This window comes from Erpetoichthys calabaricus, chromosome 1 (genome assembly GCF_900747795.2).
Source record: "Erpetoichthys calabaricus chromosome 1, fErpCal1.3, whole genome shotgun sequence".
NCBI lineage: Eukaryota > Metazoa > Chordata > Cladistia > Polypteriformes > Polypteridae > Erpetoichthys > Erpetoichthys calabaricus.
In genome coordinates, this window is record NC_041394.2 from 319,631,094 (window position 1) to 319,643,659 (window position 12,566).

At 41.5% G+C, this 12,566-nt stretch overlaps 1 long non-coding RNA gene across 1 annotated transcript; it reads right to left on the reverse strand.

Moving 5' to 3' along the window:
* Positions 1 to 1,723: 1,723 nt before the first annotated feature.
* On the reverse strand, positions 1,724 to 12,095 carry LOC114664152 (uncharacterized). The gene is made up of 3 exons (XR_003718229.2): positions 11,680 to 12,095; positions 6,147 to 6,270; positions 1,724 to 1,795 (listed from the first exon to the last, which is right to left on the reverse strand). It is a non-coding gene; the product is annotated as an uncharacterized LOC114664152 (long non-coding RNA).
* Between the last annotated feature and the right edge of the window lie 471 nt (positions 12,096 to 12,566).

Sequence of the window (12,566 nt, forward strand, 5' to 3'; positions counted from 1 at the left end):
CTGCGTTTGACTTTGCGCCTCATTTCTCCTTTTTGTATGTGCTCACTCCTTTTTTCTGTGGTCTTGTCCGCCACTCGCGGCCCCTCATCCGCCTTTGTCGCCCTCTTTTCTCCGCCTTTCTCCGACTCTCGCGGACTCTTTTTGCGCCTGCGCCTCTCGCGGCCCCTCATCCGCCTCTCTCGCCCTCTTTTGTCCGCCTTTCTCGGCACCTCAGCCGACTCTCGCGGACTCTTTTTGCTCCTGCGCAGTACGTCTTTTTGCAGCTACGGCCCATGGCCGGATGTGCCTGCGTCCATCATCCGGTTTAGCATTCTCGGTTAGTAATATGGATTGGATTGGATCGCAGGCGGCTGTCGCTTGGAGGCGAGCCCATGACACTTGCTCATGGCATAAATCCCCCACCAATCTCTCCCCTACGAAGGATCGAGTGAGCTTTGAGAATTTTTTATCACGTTACTAATCGTGTTCATCAAGTAGTCGCTTCAATAACCCGATCTACCAAACCCAATCCCCCACCCCCCCATTTGCCGCTGTTAAAATTTATTTCCCCTTTGCTTTCGAGCTAATTGGTTTTTTTTCGCGGGTGGAGTGAAGCGAGAGTAGTAAACATATCCACTGCGGTCTGTCTCTTCGGTGGAGGGGAGATTACACCGCGACACACAACAAGACCCTAGCTGAAGTGGCCTTTTTTCCCCTCTCCTGTGCTTCCGGCACTGCTCACCGGTATCTAAACTGAAGAAATTGCGGAAAACTAACACAGGGAGAACGTGCATTTTATGGCATCCGATTATGGCCATTGAACCCATGACGCTTGAAATGTAAAACTGCACGTTGCCACGCTTCAAATACATACGAAGCCTATGTACATATTAAACATATCCCCGAGTCCTTCAACAAACGCGTCTTGAGTTCAAAATTACGATGAGAACGTGACTCAAGCACTGTGCATAGCGATGCATAAAGAGGAGCTGTCACACACTCAGTATACTGAACTCCATTAGGAGTGTTTTGCGCACAGCTGTGACGTACAGTAAAAATGACCAATCATAGACAACTATAAATCACTGGACTGCGATGAGCCTTTCCGGTGTGGTCCTGTATACGTGCGAACTTGGATAAAAGCAGATTCACTCACCTGTGTCACGCAGCTTACCTCGGGGTCTATACGTCCCCGTGCAAATCACATACTTTACTAATGAAAATGAGAAGACAACATGGAAACTTGTAATTTATTTAAGATACCTTTGGGTATGCAAAAATATCATTATTGCTTTTGATTGACATGTGGGGTTATTGCAAGGTACAAAAACAACTTTGATATATGGCAGTTGTGCATAAGTTTTGAAACATATGATAATTACATCAACGTGCGACTTTAAAATGATTCATTGTAGAAAACGGAGGTTAAGAGTGAGCACTGGTAGCGTGTCCGGGGTTTATTCCTGCCCTGCATTCAATGCCATTGTCATTTTATAAGATCATGACTGATGTTTTCTTAAAGAGCAATTCTCCCTGTTCAAATCTGCACATTCCTAGTTATTGTTATATGTTGTGGATGAGTCAAAGAAAAAACAGGGCAAATCCAGACATGTATTGGGTTCCCCCTTTTAATTGGAATGGCAGTAGTTATACAAAATAGGAGGAGTGCACAAAATATAACCAAACATAAATATGTTCCAATCCTCCAATAAGTCCGGGTCCAAATGAGATGCCAACATTCAGGGGCATCTGGTTTTTTATAGGTCCCTGACTGGATGGGGTGGAGACAGTTGCCCTCAAGGGGTGTTTCTCAGTGCTGTAGGGAAGATAAGAGAACAATACTGTTAGCAACCGCACCCCTCTCGCCCTAGTTAGGTATTGCTTACCTCATATGAGCCCTGAAGGTACTCCTCTGACCTGCATGCATGACAGTGTATTATTGTATTTAATTGTACAGCATATTCAGATTATTTTTATTTACATATGGCATTAGGGTTTGATTTGTGTGTCCCCTTTGTCCTGAGAATGCATGTTCTCCCTGTGGCCATGTACATTTTTTCTTTCACGCATTCTAGATTCCACTCACATCCTGAAGACATATCAGTTAGGTCATTTGGCCCTGGAATGGAACCAACATTTCAAGGCTGGTTACACACTGCTGGTGACATTGTGTTGGACTAAATGGTTTAATGGAACACATGAAATTACAGGCCTGTTTTTATTTTGTTTTTAAAGCTACAGAGAGAAGAAAGAAATCTGCAGTACCGATTTTAACCTTCAATCAAGATGGACGGCGGCAGAGTTATCCAGAAAAGGGACAGACTCCAAGTCGTTGTCATCATTGCCTTGATGCTGGTCGTTATAACCCTGCTCTTCAGTGGCATGGTGTACAAATCAGGAGATCTGGTCCGGAGTGAACATTACAGCATTAGCTTGTTAAGGTTTTGCCTGCAGAATGAAACCACTGCCAGTATGGTGTGTCTTTCACTGAATGAAATGGAGGCTTTCAATGTAAGCATGGAAGCAATGGCGTGGGCAAGACTTTTCATTCACGGCTCTTTTGTCACAAGCTTATTTACTCCTCTCACATTTTCAGTAGATGCCTGTTTATGCGAGGTCCATGTTTGGGGCTTTGGCATTTTCCTGGCCATATTGTCATATCTCCTGATAATGACTGGTGTGGCATTGTTCATCTTTGCCATTTGGAATTACGCAGCAGTGCTCAATCTGACCGCTTCCTTCTGTTTCTGCATTATCGCAGGGGCTCTGCTTGGCCTCGTAGTTTACACTGCTTGGCACTTTCGGCCATACCGCCGGCCACTCTCCAAATCAGACTCTGAAGGTGTGGCATTAATCATATAAGTAAAAGTTTTATTTGGCTTTAGTTAAAAGGGGTTGAAACATTTCAACTTCTACCACTCGTTATGTGCAATGCAGTGATACACAGTTTCATAGAGAATACAATTATTGATTCATTTAAACTAAAAACATATTCATACGATTCTCATGTTCTAGTGTTAAGTAAAATAATTACCTACTTTTACTCTTCTGTTATTAGACCTCTCTTCCCATGGATTCCCATACCCCAGTACTTTAAGTATAAGGTCATATTGTTCACCTCCTAGTTTAATTTGAATAATCAAAGACATGGCTAGCAAATGTACCACCCCTCGGCCATCTTACTGCTCGTGCCCAACCCGAGACTCAATTAACATCAAACCAGTCACTCACTGTAACTCAGCATTTCCCTCTCAAGGTTATCTACTGCAAATTAATTTAATCTCAGCCAACGGATTCCAAGATTTCTCATTTCCAAAACCCTATTGAAATGAACCAACAGTTACAGTTAATAAGTTATACATTAATGTGATCCCCAATCATAACTTTAATAATTTATTTTTGTATTTAGTGGAAAATATATTTAGCTTCTTAACAGGTTAACTAAAAGCTAAATACTGCAAATAATAAGGCATGTAAATGAGCAGGAACATGCACTGAATTTAGACAGTCTGGGCCATGTTGGAGGTTTCTTGCTTGCCAACATTAGGAATGTATTAACTACCTAAACTGGTTAATTCTGAGATAAAGGAGTTAAAAAATGAGAAATCCTGAAGAAAGTACGATTGGTAATTGTTGATAATAGCTATGAAGAGACATCATCTACTGTTTATAGCTATAACATTTTTATTTCCCATCTACGTTTTCTAGATACTTCCACAGCCCCATAATGTCTGCTTTCAACAGTTGCCAACAGAAAACATTTTTCTGCCTTATCTACAGTGTAATGTTCAATTATCCATTGTTTAAGATGTTTTATTCTCATGAACCACCACATTAAATCTTCTCCAACAGCAATTTAAAGTACAACTTTGTTAGGACTGCACACAAGTTTTGCTTGTTATGCTGCCCATTCCTTTTTTTTTTTTGTTTATTACTGTTTTATTGTGATTCTAATTGTTCACTGTTTGCTTTTATTTTATTTAGTCAGTCACTCATTTTCAAACCCACTGAGTCCTGAACAGGGTCACAGGGGTCTGCTGGCAGAAACAAAACCTGAACATGAAGCCAGCACATCATAGGGTTCATTTAGTATTTCTGAAAATCATTTTTTTCATTATTCTGAACTGATTTTTTTATTCTTTAATTTAAATAAATTAGTACATAAAATTGCTTGGCATTAGGCAAGATAATTTTACAGTTAGTATATATGCATATGCCATACATATTTTATTTCCATTTATGTTATATGGTTTGGTTTACTTTTTTATTTGCTTTTTTGCTTTCATTATTATGCTGTATCAGTTTGTTGAATAAGTAGTTCTTGGGCTCTGCCAGGTGAAATTCTGGAAATATTGTTTGTTCCAGAGATTTCTAGTGGAGGGAGTGTTGAAGCTACTAGTTAGATACTGATTGGTTTAATATGTCAATGAAATATCTCAAAGTTATAAAAAGTGCTATCACAGCCTAGCATCAAGAACCCCACAACCACTGGACTGTGTATACACTGGAGCGCCACAAGTCCTCTCAGCTCTAGGAGTTTTCATTTTCAACCTTCAGAACTTTCCACCATCCAAATTTCTACATGCGCCATCAGCATTTGGAGAAAACAACAAGTAGAACACCTCCAGTAACTGCTGCATTCATCTTTGTTGACTTTTAGTTGGGGTTTTCCTGGCAGAGCCCGATTATAGATTTTTTTGTGCTGTAAGATTCTTTAATACAAGCCAATCATAAAATTACTATTGGTGTCACGTTTGGTTTTTGTTGTGGTGGTTATTTCATGACTATTGATTGATTGAGGCAGAACTATAAGCGGGACAACCTTTCTATATTGTGATTGCCACAAATGAACTTGTTCCATTTGTGGGGCCAATGCCTCCCGCTAGACACACACATTCATTTTGAGTAATTCATAGTACAGCTCCATCTACCAACGATTGCAGAGGACACCTCCATTACAGGCTGCATTGACAGATTTGATGAGACAGTATGGAAAGGTTGAGGACTTCATCACGTGCTGCATGAAGCACCACCTGGGATTAAACATTATCAAGACAAAGGAGTTGATCGTAAACCTCCAGCATACCAGAAAGCCCCTAAGATGAGGGGATTTATAAATAACTAGAGATTCATCAGAAGATTAGACTAGATTGGGTGGACAACACTGACCTGCTATAGTAAAAGGCCCAGAGCAGCCTCTTTATCATTATTATTCTTTATTTAACAGATGCCTTTATCCAAGGCAACTTGCTAAACCAAACCATAATATATACAATTTGAGCAATTACAAAGTCATGTGGTTTTCAAGCCCTTTTGATCTAGACCAAGGTTGAGAGGGGGGCTGGAGCCTGGCATATTGCAAGGAGAACACATACGGTGTCTCACACACACATCCACCAAACACATGGTAGGGCCAATTTAGAATTTCCACATTGGAAATGGGGAGGAAACCAACACAGACACAGGAAGAATATGCAGATTCCACACAGGTAGGACTCAGAACATGAGTCAAGGTCTCCATACTGCAAGGCAGCATAATACAACACAACTGTATCACTGTACCGCCTCATGATTGTAAAGTTAACAAAAGTGAACAAAGCTTCAAAGTTAAACACAGGAAGGATACTGCAGAAGTTTGTGCTAATCCTTGATGAAAAACTAGAATACATAAGGCTTTAAGATTAAATCAATAGGAGGAAAGTGAAAAAGGAAGAAAATATGAACAGTACCATTTTGAACTGCAAAGAGGTGCCTAAGTTTCAATAGAGCTGTTCAGATGTTAGTGGGAAGCGCAGTCTAATGTTTGTTAATAAGAACTGAGGAGCATAGTCCTGTATTAGGCAAGCAGACAGGCAAACGTGGAATGGAGACTTCCGTTAAAGACTAATAACAAGAAAACACACATATTAAGGAGCATAACTTTCAGGGGCCGGTAGATGAACACAAAAAATTTGAATTGGACACTGAGTACCCAGTGGCCAGGGAAGAAATAAAAGCACTTGAGTTGCGAGAGTGAAATGAGAAGCAGAGAAAACAATAGACAAACTACATTCCAGAAATGGGTGTCCAACTCAGTTTTAATAACCATTTATAAACCCACTTGGCACAGAATAGAAGAAACAGACAACTACTACATCATTTTCTTTACAAGGAAGACAAAGAGGTACCTTCATGCTCACCACAACTGTATATCCTGCCTTGTGTCTCTATTAAAACCATCTTCCCACTTTATCAGCTTTTCCTTTCTTGGATATTGCAGTGAGTTAGGAAAGCTACCACAAGCCATGGAACCTAAATCAGTGGAAAAAAAATTACAGCTCATAAAGTCAAAATGATGTGTCAGGCACATGTGAGAATTTGTAGGTAAAGCAAAGTACATCTGTTTACACCTGCATCACGATTAGATGGCATTTGACCATATTAAAAAAAAAAGAACTGGGTGAAAAAATGCTGGTGATGGATAACAAAGACAACATATAACAGTCAAGTCAGCAGAAAAGACAAAAGAATCATGTGGACCAGACGTAGAAGTCAGGAAAGCTGCAGAAGGATGGCCAGCACAGACACCTGTGCAGGTTTAGAAAGTGAGCGATGCAGCGTTTGTGAAGTTGAGCTACCATCTCCTCCATGAGACTGTCACCTATCATGCTATAAAAGTTCTTTATGGCAGTGTGGCATGTGACTTTTTTCATTTTTGCTTGTTGAGTCATTACAATCAGCCACTTTACACTCTAACTACAGGTTAGTAGCTACAGTGAGCTGTGCTGCACAGATAAATGCAACTGAACAGTTACAATCTACATAGAAAATTCACAAAAGTTGGGGTTTTTTTTGTTGTTTTTTTTTTAGAAAAGCAACAGTCTTTGCAGTCCTTATGTCACATATTTTGAATTTTGGTGAACTGGGCTGCTTTAAAAAGGTCCAAGGGCCAGCTAGATCTGGCCCATATAATCTTTGAGATCAAAACCCCTGTCCAAGACAAACTGGAGATGTCTGATTGCAGTTGCTGGTAGCCTAGTTACAGTAGTCTATCTGAGAAAGAGGGAAAGGTCAGATGTTGGGAATGTTGTGAAGAAATAACACAGCTTGGTTTTCAAAGATTTGTGATGATTGAATGAGAGAAACTCTTCCAGGGCTACACCAAGATTTTACACAGCAGTCAACAGCAAGTGGGTGTCTGAAGAAATATCTGTTAATGAAGAACATATCTGACCAGACAGATAGACAGACAGACAGACTCACTCACTCACTCCATCCATCCCAAGGGGAAATTCACATACTCCAGCAGCAGCATACTGATAAAAAAAACAATAAATTAAACAGTGATAAAAATGCAGGTATAACAGACAATAATCTTGTGTAGTGTTAACGTTTAGCCCCCAGGGTAGAATTGAAGAGTCGCATATTGTGGGGTAGGAACGATCTCCTCAGTCTGTCAGTGGAGCAGGACAGTGACAGAAGTCTGTCGCTGAAGCTGCTCCTCTGTCTGGAGATGATACTGTTCAGTGGATGCAGTGGATTGTCCATGATTGACAGGAGCCTGCTCAGTGCCCGTCACTCTGCCACAGATGTCAAACTGTCCAGCTCCATGCCTACAATAAAGCTTGCCTTCCTCACCAGTTTGTCCAGGTGTGAGGCGTCCCTCTTCTTTATGCTGCCTCCCCAGCACACCACCGCGTAGAAGAGGGCGCTCGCCACAACCGTCTGATAGAACATCTGCAGCATCGTATTGCAGATGTTGGAAGACGCCAGCCTTCTAAGGAAGTATAGTCGGCTCGGTCCTCTCTTGCACAGAGCATCAGTATTGACAGTCCAGTCCAATTTATCATCCAGCTGCACTACCAGGTATTTATAGGTCTGCACCCTCTGCAGACAGTCACCTCTGACGATCACGGGGTCCAGGAGGGACCTGGGCCTCCTAAAATGAGGCAAACTGCATAGTAGACAGTGTACTCTTGTATATTGCAGTCTGTTGAGGGAGTGTCACAATCGCAGGGGATGATGGATATGTGAAACTGATCAGAATGGCCAGTGGTACTACACTGGAGATAGAGGATGGCAAAATGAGGGTCTATTGTGACAAACAATGCTTTGTTCTCAGGCAGATTTAGACATGAGCTCATTCAGCCATGGAATCTGATGTGTGGATGAAAATTCTGGAACTTGCAAAGTTTTCATACTTTGGAACTATGCTATTCTTATGATGTAGGCGTGCCTGCATGAAGGATTACATGGACTTTGTTTCCTTTTTAAGATTGAAATAACTGAACCGGCATTACAAGAATCTTTGGTTAAGGTTTAACAATTGGACTATTTTAGCTTTCATATTTCATATGCTGATGATTCAATGATGACTTGTTTGTTTTATTTAACAAAAGATTTAATCATTCAGATGGTGATTTGTATATTAATTATTTACTGAGTGGTTTCAAAGTTTTACTTAAAATAACAATAAAAAGGAGGCATGACTCAGCAGCACTCACAGTATGGGTAGGCCTAATAGACAGGAGATATAAACCAGACAATAACCTAGAATGGGGGTCTTCTTTTCCATCTGCTACTGTGAGTCTGCCTCTGTGTAACTTAGAAATGAGCTGCCTGCACAGAGAATGAAGACCATCTTAAAACTGTTGCAGCTACAAGTGTCAAGGCCTTATACCGTATATACTATTGGTGCCTTTGTTGCTGCTTATGGTATAAGATGCTTAGGTTATATAAAATAAAACAATTGTTTGCTGCTCTGCTCACCTGTCTGTGATTTTGCAAGAGAATTAAGATCTCCTCATTAGTTCCAAGTCAGTAGAGGTGAGAGGAGACATCCTCAATAGGGTCTGCACATACTGCAGTTTTAGGTCAAACAGCCCAATATGAGCAAGGGTGCATCTTAATGGATGGCACTGCTTAGTGGGCATGCTATGACCAACAGCCCTCAAGTCTGGTAAGAAGAAACACAGGCACAGGTGCTACATAATAGTACAGTTTGGAGTATATGCTCCCACATAGCCAAGAGCCTAAGGTTTAGGGTCAGTGTGAAATGTAAAGCATATCCACATTAGGGGGACACTTTTTTGCCCACAGCCATTAAAATGCATAACGCCCCCTCCCATTATACTCATATTCAAGGCATCTAGCATCTTGCTGTGTTCACACCTCAAAGAATCAGGGTGTTCTAAATTTACAACGGGTCTTATCTCTACTAGATAGGTGGGCCTAATAAATTGGCCACGGAGTGTATATCAAGTGTACCTTATTAATACTGTACACAGTTCTCCACCTTAGTGTACTGTACAGGCTTCTTGGTTAAAGAGGGGTTTATTTAAGAAGATGATTCATGCAGAAGTCATAAGAAGGCTATCAAGACTACATGGCAAAAGGAGTTTGTACTAAGAAACATACTTGAAATGAAAAAGACCTCAACAATGAGCAATTTGTTTTGGATTTGTACTACACGTATACAGTGCACCTTATTTTCATGACCCTATGCCAAAACAATAAGGGCTGAGCTTCACTAAATGCCATGGCAGAATTTGCATCCCACTTTTGATCTTGTATTAGTAAAGCAAGTACAGAAAATGAACAGAAGAATAGATGAAGAAAAAAAAATGCACAAAATGTCACAAATGCTTTCTAATTTCATAATCATAAAATAAATCTTCAAAAACAAAGCAGAAAGATGAATCTGGTTCAACTCTGCAGTTAGAAGACAGGAAAATCTGGGGAAGGGAGAACACAGAGATGTAGTGCTCAAAACATCACAGGTGTGGATTTAAATCCCAGCTTTGCACTTCCTTCCTATATCAGGCCATCGCCCAAAGACATGTACTGTAGATATCTAACAGCGACTCTAAGATGGCTCATATACAGTGTGTAAAAATGATTGTGTGCGAGTACCCCCTGTGACTGCCCTGTGCCCAAGCAGAATATTGACTCCCTAGGACTCAGAAATATACAATCAGATTAATACATTGAAAAATGGATATGGAAATGCAACTTGCACTCCATCCAGGCCTAGTTCTAGTATCACGTTCGTGCATCTGGGATACACAGTGGCTATCAGCGACACTGTATTAGATTATCACAATTTACAAAATGGGTGTAAAGAAATCTGCAAGAAACTGCCTGTTTAAAGATCTCTTTTAGGAATATGAGGAATGGGATAAACTTCTTTACACCGATTGTTGCCGAGTGGCCTTAAAAGGGACCGTTGGCATCTTCAGCTGTTCCTGCCATGCCACACAGCTGTCCTGCGGCACCACCTACTCCCAGACGTTTTGTCCAGCAATGCACACTGCCCAGCTCTGCCTCACTATGCTCACTTTGATCAGAGGCAACACAGACACCCCCATATCCCCTGGCTCAGTTAGCCAACCCAAGCAAAGGGTCCAAAGCTGAAGCTCACCGACAGCTACAAATCAGACAAGGAATGGAATTAAAGTGCTCTCTAACTGCCATGTCTGTAACTGCAGCTTAGTTGCTGCTCATAAGCTGCTTTCTTGGAGGCTTCTCCAAGTATTCCAGCCTCTTCAGATAGTCCACTGTCACCCGAGAAGAGTGTCCCTCTGATGTCCAGACCCAGAGTCATTACAATATTAACGGTTTTGCACAAAACAGTTATTCTTAATCCTACCATTCCTATTACATGCCAAGGGAATCACATTCAAAATAATTTGCACCAATACACCTGAACAAGTAGCGACACACCTCACCTCACCTTGCCCCTTATTCATGTTTACTGGTAATTATCTGTGGCCTACTCTTTGTGATCCTCTCTTTAGCACTTGAATTCTCGGGGCTCCTCGTGCCAATTGCACTGCCATGTGGACTTTCTAACATCCTGCACTTGCACAGCTTCTACTTCTCCTCTGTTCCAGCTTCAGTACTTTGGTACCTCCAGCTCTTTCCCCTCTTCAAATGGTCCTACTCATTGTTGCCTGGAATACCCGACTGACTGGTTAATAGCAAGGCAGGGTGTCTAGTCTCTGGAAAACGCAATCTTGAAATCTTTGGAGTGGCCACAGCTTTTTGGTTTGTCGATAAAAGACTCATACAGTGGGTCCTATAAAATCTAGGTGTATGATATGAATCCCAGTAAAATGTGCTAATAGCACACATTAACTTGACAGAGTATACAGCCCAACTCCTGGTCCAGGCGGGTGGGGTGGGGGTGGGGGTGGTTAGAATCTACAGATCACGAGTAGGGACTCTAAACACTAGAGTACAAAGCGAAAGCTTATCACGTGATTTCTCGCCAAAGTTGCAGGATGCGGTAAAGCATAGCCTCCGTCAAAACACCGCGCACGCGCGCCGAGTTCAAATTATCGTGGTGATGAGATACATTCAAAAAAGTGAGCCAGCTGAAACCGGGGACATGTTTCTGAGTGGGGACAGTTGTCCGAAAAAGGGAACTGTCCCCGGAAAACGGGGACGGATGGTCACCTTAGCATAACTGTCCACATTAAGAGCAAAATGTGTCTCACGGCACACAGTCTTAAAAGCGAAACATATTCATGACTAAGGATAGCAATCGGAGCTGCACACCCGACCAAGTTCATCTTTCTGCCTGAACACTGGCCCTTCAGAAGGGGAAAAATGAACAGATTCTGCCTGTTTCAACCGACTCCGATTATTGCAAAGTTAGAAGAACGAAAGAAAAAATAAAAATAAATACAAAACGCTGTAGACGAACTGAAATGACCTCACCATTGGGAACCGTAACTTTTTTCTCTTCTTCCTCCACGAAGAAGTATTTCAGAAACCACACATATGAAGGCACGGTCAGGATGCCGCCACCTGTTATAGGTCCATTTTACTTTTTGTCACTTCAAACTCACAGGCTGCAGCTATAATCCGTTTTAGTCGTTTCGCTTTCGGAAAGCGTCTTGCCTTCTTCTATACTCCCAGATACTTTGTAAATGGCGCTCTTTATTGTGATTTGTGCACAGTCCTCTAGTCGTCACCTGAAGTTCCCTTTTCCAGGTTTCCTCGGCCAATCAAAATCATTACTGATGAAATCGGCCATACGCATGCGCCTATTTTAAAAAGAAAAAACCGCATCCGCTATTCAATGCGAGCAAGCCGTTAAAAAACAAATCAGTTTCAGTGACAGCGTTGACAGTGCTGACCATAGACATAGACTTACTAGAGGCCGCATGACCAGCAGCGTCATACGTCAACGTCGCCGCCATATTACGAGTGGAACTGCTGTGGAGTGAAGTACTGTAGTGGATAAAGATGCCTCACGCATGTGCTGCTTGGTCTTGTACAAAGCGCTGTACGCCCCAAACCAGATCCCGGGGGGATTACATTTCATAGGTAAGGCTGAACAATTGTTTTGGTTATATTTGGCCATTAGAAAATCCCGTTTTATAATCTTAACTTTAGCTACGACAGGCTAAGATAGCAAAGCTATGCATTCATGTGTTGTATTACCATGGTAATTGCATTGTCTTTATAATATCCTCAGACTGACAGCTGTGATTGATCGATTTTGTGGGGACAGACAGACAAGCATGTAAATCTATCACTTTGTACAATTTATGAAGCCAAACTTTTACTAGCAGTGCAGTTTTTTTTTCTTTCTCAAGAAA